Raw genomic sequence first — 17,355 nt, forward strand, 5'->3', positions numbered from 1 at the left:
CAGCGTTTAATCTCGGTGGGAGCGCACAATGGATTCTAATCAGCCCGACAGGGTACTGTAAACAAACAAGATTGATTACCACGAAGCGTGTGTTTCAACGCGGGACACACTGAACTCCCTGTTTTGTTCTACTGTCAGCTACAGTAGGGCGTGCTGTCAAGAGGAGTATGAATAAGAAAGAGGGCCTGTTTTTCCATTAACTATAGCCGCGGAGGATGTGATAAGAACCAAGCTCTTATCCTACCCCTGCCCCTCCCTTATCATGTCCGTCATAATTTCATTATTAGCGAACGCCACGTAGCATCGTCGGATTAGCCAAGCTAACATCTCCCTGTGGCCAACCGTAGGCTTGTTTAAGTCTAGAATTAATTTGTTCAGTGCTCTACTATCTCTGGTAGAAGGAGAGGCCAAGAGGGAGGAGTATTAGCTAAGTCAAACAGTCAGGACGGAATTGCATGGCATTTACAGGAAGTAGAACGGTTTTGAATGCAGTTAAAAATGTTGGAAATGCTACTCGGGAGCAAATGTGGGATGCACTTGTTATTTTGGGGGGATTTATACTCCTTGAGGGTTGTGTTGAGTGCTGCTCTCACACCATGTGAAGATGTGGTGACTGGGGACTGTTACTGTGATCTGTGTGCGTTTCAGTCTTAAATTCTGGCATCTCTATCCTAGTGCAGTAGTTTTAAAACAACCCAGGAGTGAATCACAGCAGGGGACTCTTTAGTGGTCCAAAGGACAGTTGCAATGAAAACCCTTTTTCCAGAATATACTTGCATAACTACATCCCTTGTCTGTTTCATTTGTATAACAAACATGTATCATACATTTGCTGGCCGCTGGGCCAAAAAGTGCCTCCACAGGTACTTTTTCAGATCACAGCATGAAAAAGTTGGAGTAAACCATTGCCTGGGGGACAAAAACAACTAAATCTCAAAGTTGTGTTCATTTTAAGGTTCAATCTTGTGACTCCAGCTCTGTCATGAGTTACAATACTGAGAGTAGATGTTGTGTGCAGACACTAAATAGGTATTTCTAACGGTTGTGTGCTTCTTTGCATTATACACAATATCTCACAAGGCTATTGCCACAACTGTGTGTGTGTGTGTGTGTGTGATTCTTACTTTGTATAGGCATAAATAAGTGTGCTTCTGTGTGTCTGCTGTACATGTGTGTCAGGGTGCATTTTTGTAGTGGGAACATGTCAGAATGTTGTTGTTTTTTTTTAGAAGAGTGTGTGTCTTTTTGTATATAGAGTATGACCCTCTTCATTTAGTTACTGTGCTCTGTATGTTACTCTACCCTCTTGTAGAACACAGCTTTATAAACAACACTGACAACTAAAATATCAGCCCTTTGTTTGGCAGCTGCACTGTGGCACTTTTAATTAGGTGACGGCGCGGCTGTTTATTTATTTGAGTTATTCAACTTTTGGGCCATGAGTCAATGTGTATTAATAGTTTGGTACTTCACTTTCCACTGTGGCTAATTTAAAGTTAGTTAAGTTAAAGTTAGATGATAAGAATTTCACATCACAAGAAGCTATAAGTTTGTAAAAATAAATCACTTTCTGTAGAGAGCCATGGAAATGGCGACATCATATTCAGTCGTTGCTTGTACACATGAAAATGCTGCATACATCTATCTCTCAATTCAAACCACAGAGCATCTCATTAAAACTTATTTTATTGAAAATTATACATGTGCTTTTAAAAATAATGATTCTTTTTTGTTTGAAAGAAAAGCAGCTAGCTGCCTGATTTCAATATCATGAAACATTAAATGTAATTAGCTGGAATTCCAATTAGACCCTTTTATAATTTCCTAAAAAACTCTTTGCTCCCTGATAAGGACTTTGTAACCACTTTTAAATGCCTGTTTGTTTGGCTTTCAATGGAAAAATTAAAAATAAAATTCCAGTTCCTACATTTTCACTTAATTGAATCCTACCCCAAAAAATATCTATTCTATATTTGCTAAAAATACTGTAAAATAAATAATGAAAGCCTATCTGACCCACCTAGGATGGCTTACAAAATGTGGCAAAAAAGTAAGAAATATAAAGGCACACAATTTTCAGTGTGTGTGTGTGCCTGTGCAAAACAGTTTCCTGACGAGCTTTGTAACAAACAAACCCAAATTGAATTGAACTTTGGTGACATTTGTGAGACCGATGCCACGGTAGTGTCAACGATATGAAAACAAATGTGTAAGCACAGTGGTTGCTGAATGTCTCTTATATTCTTGCTGTAATCAAATAGAGGGAGGTGGAAGAGAATGAAGTGTTCAACTTCAAACAACAGAGCTTGTTCAATGTTCCTTCCCACAGCAATATGGTTCCAGTTAAAGCCTACATAAACTCAAAGTGTAGTTAAAACAATATCACCAGGTGTTTGAGACTGCTATTTAATAACATTCTTATTTGATCTAGTAAGGATGAGAATGAAGGGTTGAAAGCAGTCTAGTAAGGTCAATGCAAGGCTCACTGGGTGAACGTGTGGCTTATTTGAGTCTAACAGAGAATGCTCGGCTAAATGTACGTGACAAGGAGGATGCTATGCTAACTCAATATTAGCAGGGACAATGCTAGGTTAGCAGGGCTTTTGTTAGGCAAACTCAAAGAATTGTAGGCTAACTCCAATACTGCAAAACTAACTCTAAGAATGCTAGGGAGAATGCTGGGCTTACTCTAGGCTTAAAGGGAAAATTAAGGAGGACTGTGTGTGGCCTCTTAAATGAGCCCAGAACAAACTCATCCCTGTCAGTGAGAATGACAGCTCTGGCACTCACAACTGACACAGCTGACAGTTTAGTGGTCACACTCACTTGGTCAATCGCTGAATTACTTCCTTAAAGGACATTATTAAATGTTTCTCCTATTGCTGACATCCCCGAATGTCATCACCAGTTAAGTTCATTTTCTTTATTTCTGTGGCCCATATTTAGAATTGTGTCTCTCGATGCTACAGCCGTGACAATTTGAGTTGTAAAGAGTGCAACAGAGAGCAAGATTTAGAAGATAAGCAACCCAAAATAAAAAACCCTCCCTCCCTATGTTTCTCTGCCATTGGATTTTGTTGCATTCACAAACCTGTGATGGAGAGACAAGATGGATTCTCAGATTCATCAGAAAGGACATGCCCTGATTGGTCAGAAATTAGCCTGGAGCCATCTAAATGCGAAATTGTCTCAAACAGAGACAGGCACGCAGCCAACCAGAACAATTATTTTCATTGTGCATTTCACTCACTAATTGCTGAGGGATAGCTTTGGATTTCAAATAGAGTCCACTCAAGTTATAGCTCGTAAATATTTCCGATAGTTTGTTTGAAAAATCTTGCATGAGCAGCAGTCTCCTAACCAATCCAATGACGCATTCCACTAAAGAGTTATTTTAACCAATTGTGAAACTAGTGGGTATAGCTCCATGATTTTGGCATTTCTTAGTAGGATAGTTTTGGCAGCTCTCGCCCTCATTCATATGGATGAGACCAAACAAAGGTGTTTGGCAGATATGATTAGGCTTGCAATTCTTCTGTATTCTGTTGAACTGCTAGGGGGGTTGAAGGGGCACTGAGTGTTTGTTTTATGTTGCATTCCATGTCTCATAGTTCCCCATCCATAAGGCCTGTGAAAATGAGACACCAAGTTTCAACTTACCTTTAAAACTTTTGATGACTTTTCAAAGGCCCAACTATTGTTGGATATATATGAAGTCACTATGAAGAAACCAGAGAGTGAATGAAGAATATATAGTAAATTCTGAATTAACTGCAAATCTGTTGGTTTATTTTTTAACATTACTATTATGCGTTTGAAAGCAGCAGCGCTAGAAAAGGGGTGCCTGATGCAAAGAAATATCACTGACTTCATCAAACTTAAACAAAGCCTCAATGGTCTGTGTTCAAATCACTAAAAGTCCACGAATTGCTGTTTTTTGTGTAGTGTGGTTTCAGCATTGCAGATCTTGAGGGTGTGTGTGTGTGTGTGCGTGTGTGTGCGTTTGTGTTTGTTTAACTCTTATCGAAGAATGAAGCATTCCCCATCAGCCTATTTATCAGGTATTTTATAATTAGTTCCTGTTGGAAAAAAAGGCACTGATGCAATGAATCAATGTAGCATAAACTTCTTGCATTGATGTTAAATGTTTTGACAGGTTCCAATATTCACTTCACCTTTTTATTCCATTCCACATAATTAAATGAATGTTTTAAAGTATTTACTTTAGAGAAACTCCAGACTTAAATCAAAGTTTTGCCATGTCTCATTAAAAGACAAGACAAGCTGCTGTACCTGCTGCCTTTCATTGTAGTCAACCATTCAATGGCCGTCATTCACTTTAATCACTCTTGCTGTTTTGTTAAAGGTGCAAAATTAGTTTCAACTTAAGAACCAAATGAAAAAAAGCCAACTAGTCGTGGCAGAACCTGATAAAGGAGCAGTTGATTAAAAATGAATGGGAAACAACAGGCAGTAATAAACACCAAATTGCTCCTCATTAAAACGGCAAGGTATGTTTCATTATTTCTTATCGAGGCGACAGTCAGCCCTTCTCAGCACTTCCAGTTGCGCCCTAGACCTCCCATCTTCCCCAAGATGAATTAATATGCATGACTGCGCTCTAAAAATGGCCACATTTAATTTGTCATCAAATAATTACAAAGAGTGAGTGGCTCCAATGTTGGAGGATTCCTCCGACACTGATTTCTGGGTAGCTTTTGTGTAAGTAATGGACCTTCGACTGACTGCACACTCAAGTTGATTTTGAACGGAGAATGTCACTCTAGGTCTTTTTACCACCCCTCCACCCTTCCTTGGTCTCCAAGCACACTCCTGATATCTGGTCCTCAGGTGTTGACGGGGTTGTTCACTTTCAGGCAAAGAATAAACAGGTGAGGGAAAATATGATATGGAGCTATTATTTCAACTGCATGGGTGATTAACGCAATTCACAAAATGTAATTCAGTAACAGAACTGTGTTTTATTGTAGCCTAATTAGGTAGGCCTACATATTGAAATGCTGAAAATTGCCAACATCTTCAAATAGAGGCCTGGTTCCTTATTCACCAGAGTGGTTAGAGTCAAGTCTGCCAACACAACATATTGCTGTCGACAGACCAATAAAAGGAAAAAAGGTTAGTCGTTTTATTTCTCAAAGTGAGGCATGACTCTCTGCTTCATCTCATATGAAGACATTTTATGGCAGCTATGTTCACAGAGGAGACTCCCAGGTGCAAGGAGCAAGGGGGTAGGGTATCATCAAGAAGGCTCATTAGCCCCGCTGCCCCCTGCGGAGGTCTTCCCTCTGCCAGGCTCTCCTTCTGGGGGAGAGGGCGTTGGACGTTGCGTTGAAAGGATTCCGAGACTCTTCTCAGCACACTGACACTTGCGCATCAATTATGTGAGTATGCCTACGTGATGCCAAACAGGGCCAACTGGTCTGTGTGGAAGACACGCGCAGAGAAAAAGGGCTTGAATACCACTGGTTTTGTGTGATATAATATTTATTTATATATATGTTTTTTTATCCAGATAACTCCGCATTACTCTTTAATATTGATGAGGATTTATATCTGTCAACAATTGTTTTGTAGTTAACCTTAGGAACAGCACCATCGCTGGTGAATCTGGTTCATTACAACTACTTTTGACAATGACTATAGTATGTCACGTCCATCAGCAATTTGTATTTATAATTCCCCAACTAATTCCTGCGCTGTCCTTTTAGCATTATACTTAATGTAAATTCACGCTGAATTTTATGGCGACCTAAATTTTTAATAGCGCTCATTTATACCCACGTGGGTATAAAAACAACAACAAAAAACAATAATCATGTGGTTTATAAGCCTAAACATCTGGAAAGGAGGTATTTCATTTAAAACGCAGATAACAGACTCAATGTAATCTACTCACGCTGAAGCAAAGGGTGATTGTGTGTGTGTGTGTGTGTGTGTGTGTGTGCGTGTTTTACCCTTTATGGGTATTACTTATGCTTAATAGGTTGTAAAGCTTGTAATGTTAAGAGACGTAATGAAACATAAGTAAAGAAGATGCTTTGAGTGATTTTGTTATAATGGGATTATGGCTCTGGCGGATTTATCGTCTCTGCAGGGGGTATGCTGAGTAGGGGTGGGGTCAGTCAACCGGGGAGGGGGGAGGGGTTAAATCCCGACACACTATCAATAAAAAAAGGATGCACCATTGTTTGTCCATCTTTTGTGAAGTTTCAATGTTTTTGCCCTTAAACATGTTGTGTGCCGTTTCTGAGGATTTCCTTCTTAATAAAATCTCTGATGCCTCTCTCTCTGACCCATGCTGCCATGCTGCATGCTAAATACTACTATGCTACACGTTACATGCTACCATGGCACAAGCTAAGCACTACAAGCTATGCAGAGGGGGATAGAGATACACACACACATGCTCTATAGGAAAATAGACACACACACACACACACACTCACACAGCAAGCCTCCCTTTCCATCTAGTTTAGTAGAAGGGAACTGGCTTTTTGTTCTGGCCTGACTCGTGTCAGCATTCACAGCGGCTCATGCCTGCAATATTGCAGTTCACTGCCCTCCGTGTTCTTCCCACCACGCACCAGTTTGTGGTTTATTCCGGAGGCAGGAGGCAGGTTGTCGATCTGGACGGCAAGGGGATTGAAACCTCAGACCAGTGCGCATTGAGTGTTAAGTCTCGCTAAGCGATCCTTATTCCCCATCAGCCGGGCCAGCCTGTGTTCGGCTGACCTGGTAGCCCTGTAAGGTCCAGTCTGGTTGTTTGGGTGACTTTTTGGCACGGCGCTCTGATCCATGCAGAGGCCTACCTACTGACAATAGAGCAGCGCAGTGGAAACGACCAGTGGGTTGGCTTGTTGCAATAACTGGTCCCTTACCCGCTTCATCCTGGTTCAATCTATTGGAACAAGAGTCATGCTGAGGCTGCAAGTTCAAGCAGTTGTCACACACAGCAGTGATCAGGATAGGTTTTTTACAGAATGATGTGGCTGACAATCTGATTGGCGTTTTAAAAAAAGTATTTTATTTAAATGTATTTTTATTTTCCTATTTGTCACATTGATACTTGATTGTGTGTGTGTGTTGGTGGTGCACAACGACTACTCGATCCCAGATAATTTGTGTATCTTCGCAACCTCTCACTCTGCTTCCAGCGCTACATGGTTTTTAATATCCCCTTCTCTCTCACACATCATCTGCTTCCCCTCGCCTCTTCTAGGCACTGTGAGAGGGAGAAAAAAAATGCAGAATAGACAGAAAAATGAGTTTGTCCCTTCAATCTGCTGGTCCAATCAGCAATCTGTCAGCTTTTGTTAAAAGTTGTGGAGGAACGAGACACGACTGTTTTTAAGTCCTGATTCAGCATCTACTGTGTTCCCTGTGGAGAGATGGTTGCGTGTGTGTGTGTCTATGTCTGTGTGTGTGCGTGCGTGTGTATGGGTTTGATGTGTCCTTGTATCTTCTGGGGTCCTTATCTGTCGTCAGTAGAAGAAGATGGCTAGATTCAGTGCTCAGCCCTCATAGGTCTCTGTCTGTCTCTCTCTCTCCCGCACTCTCTCTCTCGCACTCTCTGTCTGTCTGTCTGCCTGCCTCTCTCTGTCTATCTCTCTCTCTCTTATGTTACTAATCTCTCTTATGTTTCTCGCTCACTTTTGCTTTCTCCATCCGTCTCACTCTCCCCCTCTTTGTCTTTCTCACCTTTACTTCAGCTCATACATTCTTTCTTACACCCACTCATTATCTAACTTATTCAAACTCAGTCACTCCCTCTTCCTTGATCAAAGCTCAGTGCATGCGCACACACACACACACACACACACACACACACACACACATGCATGTGTGTGTGTGTTGAGTTTATGTACTGTGTGAATAAGTGAAATTCTATCTGTTTTGTGTGTATATGAGTGTATGTGAGTATTTGTGTCTGTGGATTTGTGTGTGTGTGTGTGTGTGTGTGTGTAATTTGAGAGCTCATCGGATTAGGTTATGGTAATGCTGTAATACTGTTGTCATTAAACCCAGAGAATCTCTTGATCCCCTGGGCAGCCTCACTTTCACCCCCCCCCTTCAACCCCCAATAAAAAACATTTAGATGACTTCTTTCTATCAATGTATTTGTATGTTGTAAAGCATACATTTTATTTCACACATCAAACATAACAATATAACAAAAACTATATATATAAATATATACAGAAAAAATATATATATTTACAAAATATATGTTTATAAACTAATAATATATGTATACATATGTATATATATACAGTAATAAAATTAATTATATTTAAAAAATATATATTGTTTATACATTGTGTGTATATATATATATATATATATATATATATATATATATATATATATATATATATATATATATCCATTCATATATGAAACCTTTTGTTGGTTGAAATAACACTGAGAGATGGAGAGAACCGAGAGACGGAGGAGGACAGTTATGAAGACAAAAAGGAAACATTGGTCTGGATGACAGTCCAATAAATGAAAATGGAGGGCGGAAGGACATTTCTGTTGTGTTTTTATGACAAAATAATCTAGAAAAATCTAGCAGTCTGTCGGACTAATTGTGTTTCAGATGGAGGCGCTCTTCCTGTTTTATTCAATCACACACATTAACCTTCCATAACGTGTACACACACACGCACATGCACACAGCCACTTACTCTATAACACACACACAAACACCGCAAACACAGGCACCAGCACACACATTAACCTTCCATTGTGGTCTGGCACTCTGCTCTGTCTCTAACACAAACGCACGCACGCATGCATGCACACACACACACAAACACACACACACACACACACACGGGTTAACCTTCCATTGGATATCCACCAGATATCAATCCATCTCTCTCACAAACATATCATGTATTTCACTCACACACACACACACACACACACATAAAATCCCCCTCTCTGGATTCGGTCGTATTGATCTCGACCTGGAAGAACAACATGCTTTGCGTATCTTCACTTTTCTATGAAAGCGAAAATAGAAAAGAAAAGGAAAGCGAGCTACCAGCCACATTTGGCTGGTGAGCTGGTGTGTGTGTTTCTTCACTCTCATTATTCCGACATTAATCCTATCAGTAATTACACGTGTTTGTACAATCCCGGCACATCTGGAGTCCAAATTAACACCTTGCTATCATATCTATTGTCTCAACACGTATATTCGCCTCCGCTACCCTGTTTTTGCTCCTCTCCCTGCGAGCAGGAGGCAGAGATGCTAATTATCAATCTCTACATGACTAGTTATGCGCGGCGTTGGCGGCAGGTATGCAGGAGAGTAGGGAGGCACGCTTTAACAGGAGTGTGGAGGTGTCACCTGCGCGGGGAAAGTGTGCCTCAAAGCGACGTTACAGCCATTCATTAATTCTTCTTCGGGTTTTACCATTTAATAAAAAGAGGAAATATTAATATAAATATTCTTTTAAAAACAAGATTTAGATTGGCTTTCCCTTCGGGTTACGTATGAAACCCTCTATGCTCTGCTTGCTGAGGCAAGATGTAGGCTTTATAAAAATGTCCGTTGCCGGGCTGGGTGGGGGAATGCTTGACGCAGGAGCAGCTGTGTACCATCAGGTTTTTTTTTAAGTTACCAGTTAATCCACAGTCGAAAAAGAACTGTAACCTTTCTAACGCAATTTCACAAAAGACTGCTCTGTTTGTTCGGCAAACAATGCCAATTACAAAAGCCTGCTCAAAATGCCTTGACCTTTTTCTCTAAATAATTACAGAGCTCTCCCCAGCCTCTGCTCATCTCCAGCCTCTCCTCCTCCCCTCCTCCTCCTCCTCCTCCTCCTCCTCCTCCTAAGAAGACAAACACTGATGTGGCGCTCAGTGGCCTCACAGAAAAGCAACTGATTCAATATAAACAGTAATGATCATTACAACAGTCATGAATGTTATAATTCCAGGAGTAATATTATTATTAAGAATGGTGCTAATATCAATTTCATTAATAGGATATGATATGTTTATAATGTTATATATAATGTTAATAGTAATAATGTTACTAGTATTAAGCATACTATTGTATTGATGGCAATAATAATAAACTCAATAGAGCACATTTCGGTCATCTCAGAAAGGCTATCCATAACTCACAAAAATATAGGGATGTGATACTTGTTCTAGACTTACAGCCAAACACTGGCTACTTTAATGCCAATTATGATTCTAATAATTTGTGTTTAGTCAAGAGTCGGCATACTTTCATTTCTGCTCGATGTTAAATTGCTATGCGTTGAGACAGATTGTGTGTGTGCGTTGGGTTAAATAGTCAGGGTCTACCTGGGTAGCCAAACACAGCTGGGGCCCCCACCAGCACCTGGGGAACTATGTAGAAACAGAAAGGTACATTAGTCACACTGTGTGTCTTCTGCGAGTTTTGTCTCAGAGGGATCGTATTTCCTCCCCACCAGCCATCCTTCTCTGTGCTCTGTCCTACTCCCTTCAGTTCCCTTCATCTTCACCTCCTCTCCTTGTCTCTTCTTATCTCTCCCCCTTTGTCCTTCCTCTTCTCCTCTCATCTTTGCCTCCCCCTGCATCTTCTCTCTCCATCTCTCCTCACCCTCTCCTCATTGCCTTCCCCATCTCCTTTCCACCACCTCACACCTCCACCCATTCCCTCCCAATTTCTTCTCCCCTTTTATTCTATCTCCTTTCCTCATCCCTTCTACCTCCTCTCCCAATCTCTCCTCTCCATTGTCACCCTCTTCTCCTCTGTCCTTTCCATCTCCTTTCACTTCTCTTTTCCTCACCCTCTCTCCTTCCCATTGCTCCTCACCCTCTCCTCTCCCCATCCCACTCCTCCATCTCCCTCACTACATAAGCCAAAGTGGATCAACATGCTTCAGGGCGTTGGAGGCGTATCGGGCGGGCAGGGGTTGCAGGTGGGGGGTTGAGGGGGTGAGCTCTGTTCCTTTTTACTGCCACATACATGTGTAGGCTTCCATTAGGCTCGGCAATATGCAACAATATGCAGATTTCTCCATCTGCATGGCTCATAAACTCCTGCAGGCCACGCAATCACAGACTGTAATGGAAATGGGCAGCAACCGCCGATAGCTTCCCACCCATTGGACAGGGAGCATGTGGATAGAATTCAGTAAACAGCCTTTTCAGTGATTCCACCTGCCAGCAAAAAAGCATTAAGGCAAACCAAACCAATGAGAGTGCATAACACAATATATATGTATATATATATATATATATATATATATATATAATATATATATATATATATATATATATATATAATATATATTTGTATATGTCTGTTGCATTGTGTGTTTGTGTTTGTTTGTTGTGTTTCTATACAAGAGGCAAAACGTATGGCTCTGTAAAACCCTTACTGCGGCGCTTATACAATTTTACTCAATTATTTAACTTTAACAAGATTTAAGTACAGTAATTGACATGCATGGCAGATTGTTTAGCACAATTTAAACATATTGCATTTTGTGCTTGAACGACACCCACATGTTTCAGAGCACACTATTGTTTTCAGTTGCTATTAAATCAGTTCAGTCTGTCGAAAATAACGAGAAAAAACATTCTGCACCAATAGCTCTGCAGCTTGTCACATTGGATGACATCATCAACAATTAACCAATTAGAACTGCTCTAATAAAAACACATTATTAGCGATCCATTTGCTGTATTTGCGGTCAAATCACTTGGTGTGATTTCGCCGCAGTGATATTATGTGCATGTAGGCATGCTGGCGGACGGTACTTATATTGTCTGAGTGCTGTTCTTTATTCTTCATCATGATGTGGGTGGGAGGAAGGGAGATGCACCATGTAACTGATGAAAACCCTCTACAGTAAGTTACTGTTCAGAAATATTATTAGTAAAACTCTCAAAACACTTGACGCGCTGTTATTTTCCAGATGAAGTGGAGGCGGGGTTCACTCTGGGTGTGTGTGTGTGTATGCGTGTGTGAATGTGTGCGTGTGTGTGTGTGGGACTGATATTTGAGAGGTAGACTGATCGGGTGGTGTGACTTCATGATCTTCTATTGGCTGAAACCTACAATGCACTTGACTGCCACTAATATAAACATTAAAAACATTACATTAAAACATTAAAAAATATGTATATAAAAATACAAAACAAAAAATAGATGCTTAAATTGTTCAGTATTGGAACATCGATGCTTGCATGCTCCCCAGGTTGTGGTATTTCACGATTTCTCTCATAACCTAGTATGGCGGATCCCGTTCACACAGAGAGAGCTAATTATACTCCAGCTGTCACCACTCTCAGATTAGCGAGACGTTTTTAATTTTAATTGATGTTGAATGCCGTCGACTATTATTACACTACATACAGAAACACAAAAGTGACCCCACCGACGTATTACCCCCGCTCGTTAGAAGGAGATGTTTCTTGTTTATCTATAGTCATCTTCATCACTGGATCCTTCTCCACACAGATGGCCGCTGGGCAGTGGATTGGACCGTGTTGCTGCTCCTACCTACTGTCCTACCAGGCTGACTCAAACCGGGGTGAGGACACCCCCCACTCCTACCCCTTACTGAGAAGATCTGCTAGAACAAGATAACCAACCTACTCATCAGAATTGGCGGGAAGCTGTGATTGGCTGAGTGAATCCTGGCAGGGATCCGGCCTCCGCTGCATGCCCTTCTTCTTCTGCACCAAGAGGCAAGACGCGCTAGCCAGGCTCTGGTCTCCCACTGTGGGGGGGCTCTATCTCTCATCTCCCCCCACCCCCCTCTCCTTTCCCCCACCCCCTTCATCCATCAAGCAAGGCATCAGCTGTACTGCCGTTGGTGCTCTCACCCCACCCTCCAACCCCCTCCTCCTCCACCACCACCATCCCCCTGCATGCCCCCCCCCCCCCCCGCCCCCTCCCATCCTCCAACCCCGTATGCCCACCAGCAACAGACCCGACCTCTCTTCTTCGATTTTTCAACAAAGCGAGATTCCATCCCGCCGAACACTTCTTCATCCTCCGGTGTACAATCGAGCGTCTGTGCGAGCCGGGCAGCTGGGGACCCGGCGCCCCTGGACACGGTCTGGTCTGGTAGGGCTGCTGAGAGACAACACAGACGCAACGGAACCCCTGGAAGACCGGGGCAGATGTCTGATGGCTGGAGCACTGTCTATCATTAGAATGGAGATGAGGACCCCTCCCCACACACACACACACACACACACACACACACACACACACACACAAACACAAACACTCCCCCTCCCGCTTTGAACGCTTCAAGACGCAATTAGACGCTAAAAGGAAAAACGAGAATCATAGCCATGTTTTGTAGATGCGGGGCCGTGTCCGTTTCACTGGCGTTTGTCGGCAGCAACTCAGCATTAGCGAAATGAACGGTAGCATTGAAGCAGATTGGTTTTTATTATAACGTTCATGAGCACCGGAAGGAGGGCTCATGAGAGATTATCATTATTCAACAGCGTGTGTTTCTGGTAATGTCAAAGTGAAGATGATATCCACATATTTGTATCGGGCTCAATTGTTGTGCCTTAAACGTCTTTCTTTCATGTGCTGCTGTATCACAGAGAAGACAGTTGAGTCTGAAGCAACAGACCTCCAAGTCCCTGCTCGCTCTTATGAACCAGTTCTTACCACCTCTGACCCCATGTCAAGACCTTGATTCTGCCCTGGGACTTCCTGTTATGCTGTCTTCTCTATAAGATAATTACCGCCTCCCCCCCACCTCTCCCTCTCTTCTCCATCCTCTGCAGATCCTCCCAGCTGTATGGTTGTCGGGGGGTCGGGGGGGGTAATGATGCCCGATTGCCTTCTGCTGTCCAAATGTAGTGGCACACAATTGGTCAGTAATTGACGGCAATGGGAACAGGGAAAGATGTGGAATTCATCTTGTTGCTCATGAAGCCTGGCTCTGTCCGCGTGCACCGCTCTGTCATTGGCTATAAGTTGTAGGAATGCACGTATTTATATGTACATTTGATTACTGTGTGTGTGTGTGTGTGTGTGTGTGTGTGTGTGTGTGTTTGTTTGTGTTAGTGTCTACATCTACGTGCATGTGGATCTATGTGCAGGTGCTTACTGTGTCAATTTATTTCTCTTTGTATCTCTTTGTTAGTGTGTGTGTGTGTAAGTTTCTGTTGCATGATTCATTATGTGTGTGTGTGTGGTTGGAATTACCCTTCAGGGCCCTGAGGCAGTAAAGTACAATGGGCTCCCAGTGGGGCTGGCCCCTGTATTGGCCCCGCTGTCAGAGGATCATGAATTTCAGAACCCCTAGCTTGGGGCGCCACATGTGTTAGCCACCGACCATATCAGCTAGCCGTTCTGTCTGTAGTTGTTCAGAGCCCCACACTCGTCTCACACTCAAAATGTAAGTCTGGTGTGCCCTAACCCTCTGTGGAACAAACCCTGAGTCCATAAACTGGAAAAGATTATTCTCCGGTTCGCTCTGTTTCAGTTGGTTGTAATTAAAGTGGTGAAATTACTGTACTCACACACACACTCACACCCCGATCCAAAATGGAGGCAGTCCCACGGTTCAGTGGCTGACCCTTAATGAGTAAAGTGAGAAGAAATGAGAAGCCAGTGTCAACACTAGGGCCGGATCTGAGAACAGAAAGACATGTCACGGCGCCACCGACCAGCGACACTGACCTCAGGCTCGGTCTAAGGCCACACCACCAATCACCGGCGCCGCCCACCGGGTGATGTCATTAAGAATGACAGCATGACATCATCAAAATGATGTCAACGAGGTCACCTGCCCCGAGACGATGAACAGCGAGGAAAAGAGACCATGGGGGCTCACTCTGACTCACAAATCATTCTCCCTTTGTCACAGCCTCGTCAATTCTCTTCTTCTCCCCGGCTTACACACACACACACAGTGTCGCTCTCGACGCGCGGTCGACTTATTGTGGCGTAATGCCATATTTAACTCACATTTGTAATGCGGCGGGGCGGGCGTGGCAGGACGGGTGGGGAGCCGAGGCTTTCAATCCTGCGTCAGTAACGACGGGGAAAATGAAATGGAGGAGGAGAGGGGGGGTTTCATGGCAGCAGACCAGGGGGAGAGCAGAGGAAACGGAGCAGTTCCAAGACACGTAGTTAATTTAGACGCCGCGATCGAAGCGGCAGCCGTGGGGGCGTTGGCGGGCGGCGGGTGACGGGGTCCCTGTGCCATCCAGTACGGCGGGCGCGTCGGAGTGGGGAAAACAGAGAGATGTGTTTCGAGGCTCTTCACGGCTCTTACGGCCTCCGTGGTGTTTTGCATTATCCGCTCCTCTTATCGGGTTGTGCGGCGAGTCACATAAGTGTGTGTGGGGGGGGGGGGGGGGAACATGAATAACCCATTTTATCAGGGAGAGATTGTGCGGGTTGTTTGCAACTGAACGTTGTGTGCGCTGCGGAGGCACGGCGAATGGAAAAACACGGGCGTGCGACGGCTGGAGCGCTCGCCGATGTTTTTCCTGACTTTGATGGAATAGTGAGGATTCGATTCGCCGAGAGAGACGCTTCACATCGGCACTGTGACCAATCGGTGGAGAATGCACATCTGAGAAGGACAGAGATGAGGATTGTTTCTGCCTCCCCAGCAAGCATACAATTGCACATGCACACACGGACACATACGCACACACACATGGACACAGACACAGACACACACTCCCACAGTGAGTGTCGAGAGGTTAACTAGGCCTCGCCAGATCTTCCAAAACTGGAAAGACTGTCACATCGGCCTCTGGACAGGGATGATCTCACCAGTAGAAGAGGAGAGAAACCGGCTGTTTGGCAGACTTTTCTGGCTGACTGATATCTGCCGTTTGATTGAATGTCTTTGAAAGACTGTCATCCTTTCTTCCCGACTTCTATTCAACCAACCTTTTGGGTGATCACCATGGTGCATATAGAACATTGACACTTTCCATATCGTTTACAGAGATGTATCCTGGCAATAGACTGGGGCTAGGACTCCTAGAATGTCCTACTCACAGCTAGACAACACTTCATCAAAATCATTCTCAAGTAATATTAGAGGAACATATTGAAAACATTTTAGGAGCAGGCTTCGTCAGATCTCTTCTGATGGTTCTTCTCACCAGAATGACCCTGCCTTGAAGCGTCCTGACTGCTTTTTTACAATACATTGCGTTATTCTACAACAAAGAAATATTCATCATTTAACCCTGTGGTCTTTTTTTCTAGGAATATTGCATGTCCTCGTATTGGCCATCTGTCTGCAACAAGTTGGACTTCAAAGAAGTTTTGAGTCCTGAGGTCTAATTTTTCCTACTTGAGTTTGCACGGCTAGAGAATGTTGAACACTATTTTGCATTCCTGGATATGCAAAGTATTTGTGAATTTTTACATTTGACATGTTCAGCCAGCTCATTGGCAGAAGCCACGGTGTTGTAGAATTGACAGCGTGCCATTTGCTGTTGACTGGCATCAATCCACCAATGAGGGGCTTGGGATTGGCTACGGTCCAATGGAATTGGGCTACTTCAAATCAAGGAGCTCTTCAAAGGGGTCCAATCATGAGGACAAGAGAGGCTCTGGAAATTATGTTTATGTGCTCACACAAAACCCACATTTGCTAGACTTCTTTTGCTTCAAACTATAGGGACAATTTCAAGCTATCAATTTTCTGGGCAAAATTAATTTATAATTGCCATTAAAGGCATTAGGAAAAAAATGAAAATAATCGACAAGAACACATCATACCGCAATTCTAATTAAGTTGCAAAAAAAACTCTGCAGGGAGACGTTTAACAAAATCTAATTCTGACAAATATATGTATATTGGAAAACAATGAATAGTACGAAATGTGTAGAAAACACGATATAAAAAATAAGCAAAACACAGTATAGCAGGAATTGGTGGTGGGTCAAGCACCATATGTTATGTCTCCCTGAGTTGCTGCTCTGCATTCTAAGAATCACGATGTACCTGGCCAGAAGTCATGCACAGTGGATTCATGGATTGATCATAATTCTAGTGGCTTCAGGATCTCGCCGTCATTAAACACAGTCTGTTTACCCTGCGGCCCCTAATGGGTCCATTTCAAAATGTGCCCCCTTTATGAATTCACCATCCCTCAGCGTTCCCACATCAGTTCAAGGCACATTCAGTGGAGTCTAAATTAAGTCTTTAAGCATCAGATTTGTATGTTTTGATAGCCTCATTAAATGCTGTAAAAAAAAATCTGATTTGCATACATATAGAGCTGCTACTCTGTTTAACATCTCCCATATTGTTTGGGCTCCGATTAACGTTACATCCCAGGCTTCCTGAAATGTTTAACAGCTGAATAAAA

The sequence above is a fragment of the Pollachius pollachius genome (assembly GCF_949987615.1).
Source record: "Pollachius pollachius genome assembly, chromosome: 10".
Lineage (NCBI taxonomy): Eukaryota > Metazoa > Chordata > Actinopteri > Gadiformes > Gadidae > Pollachius > Pollachius pollachius.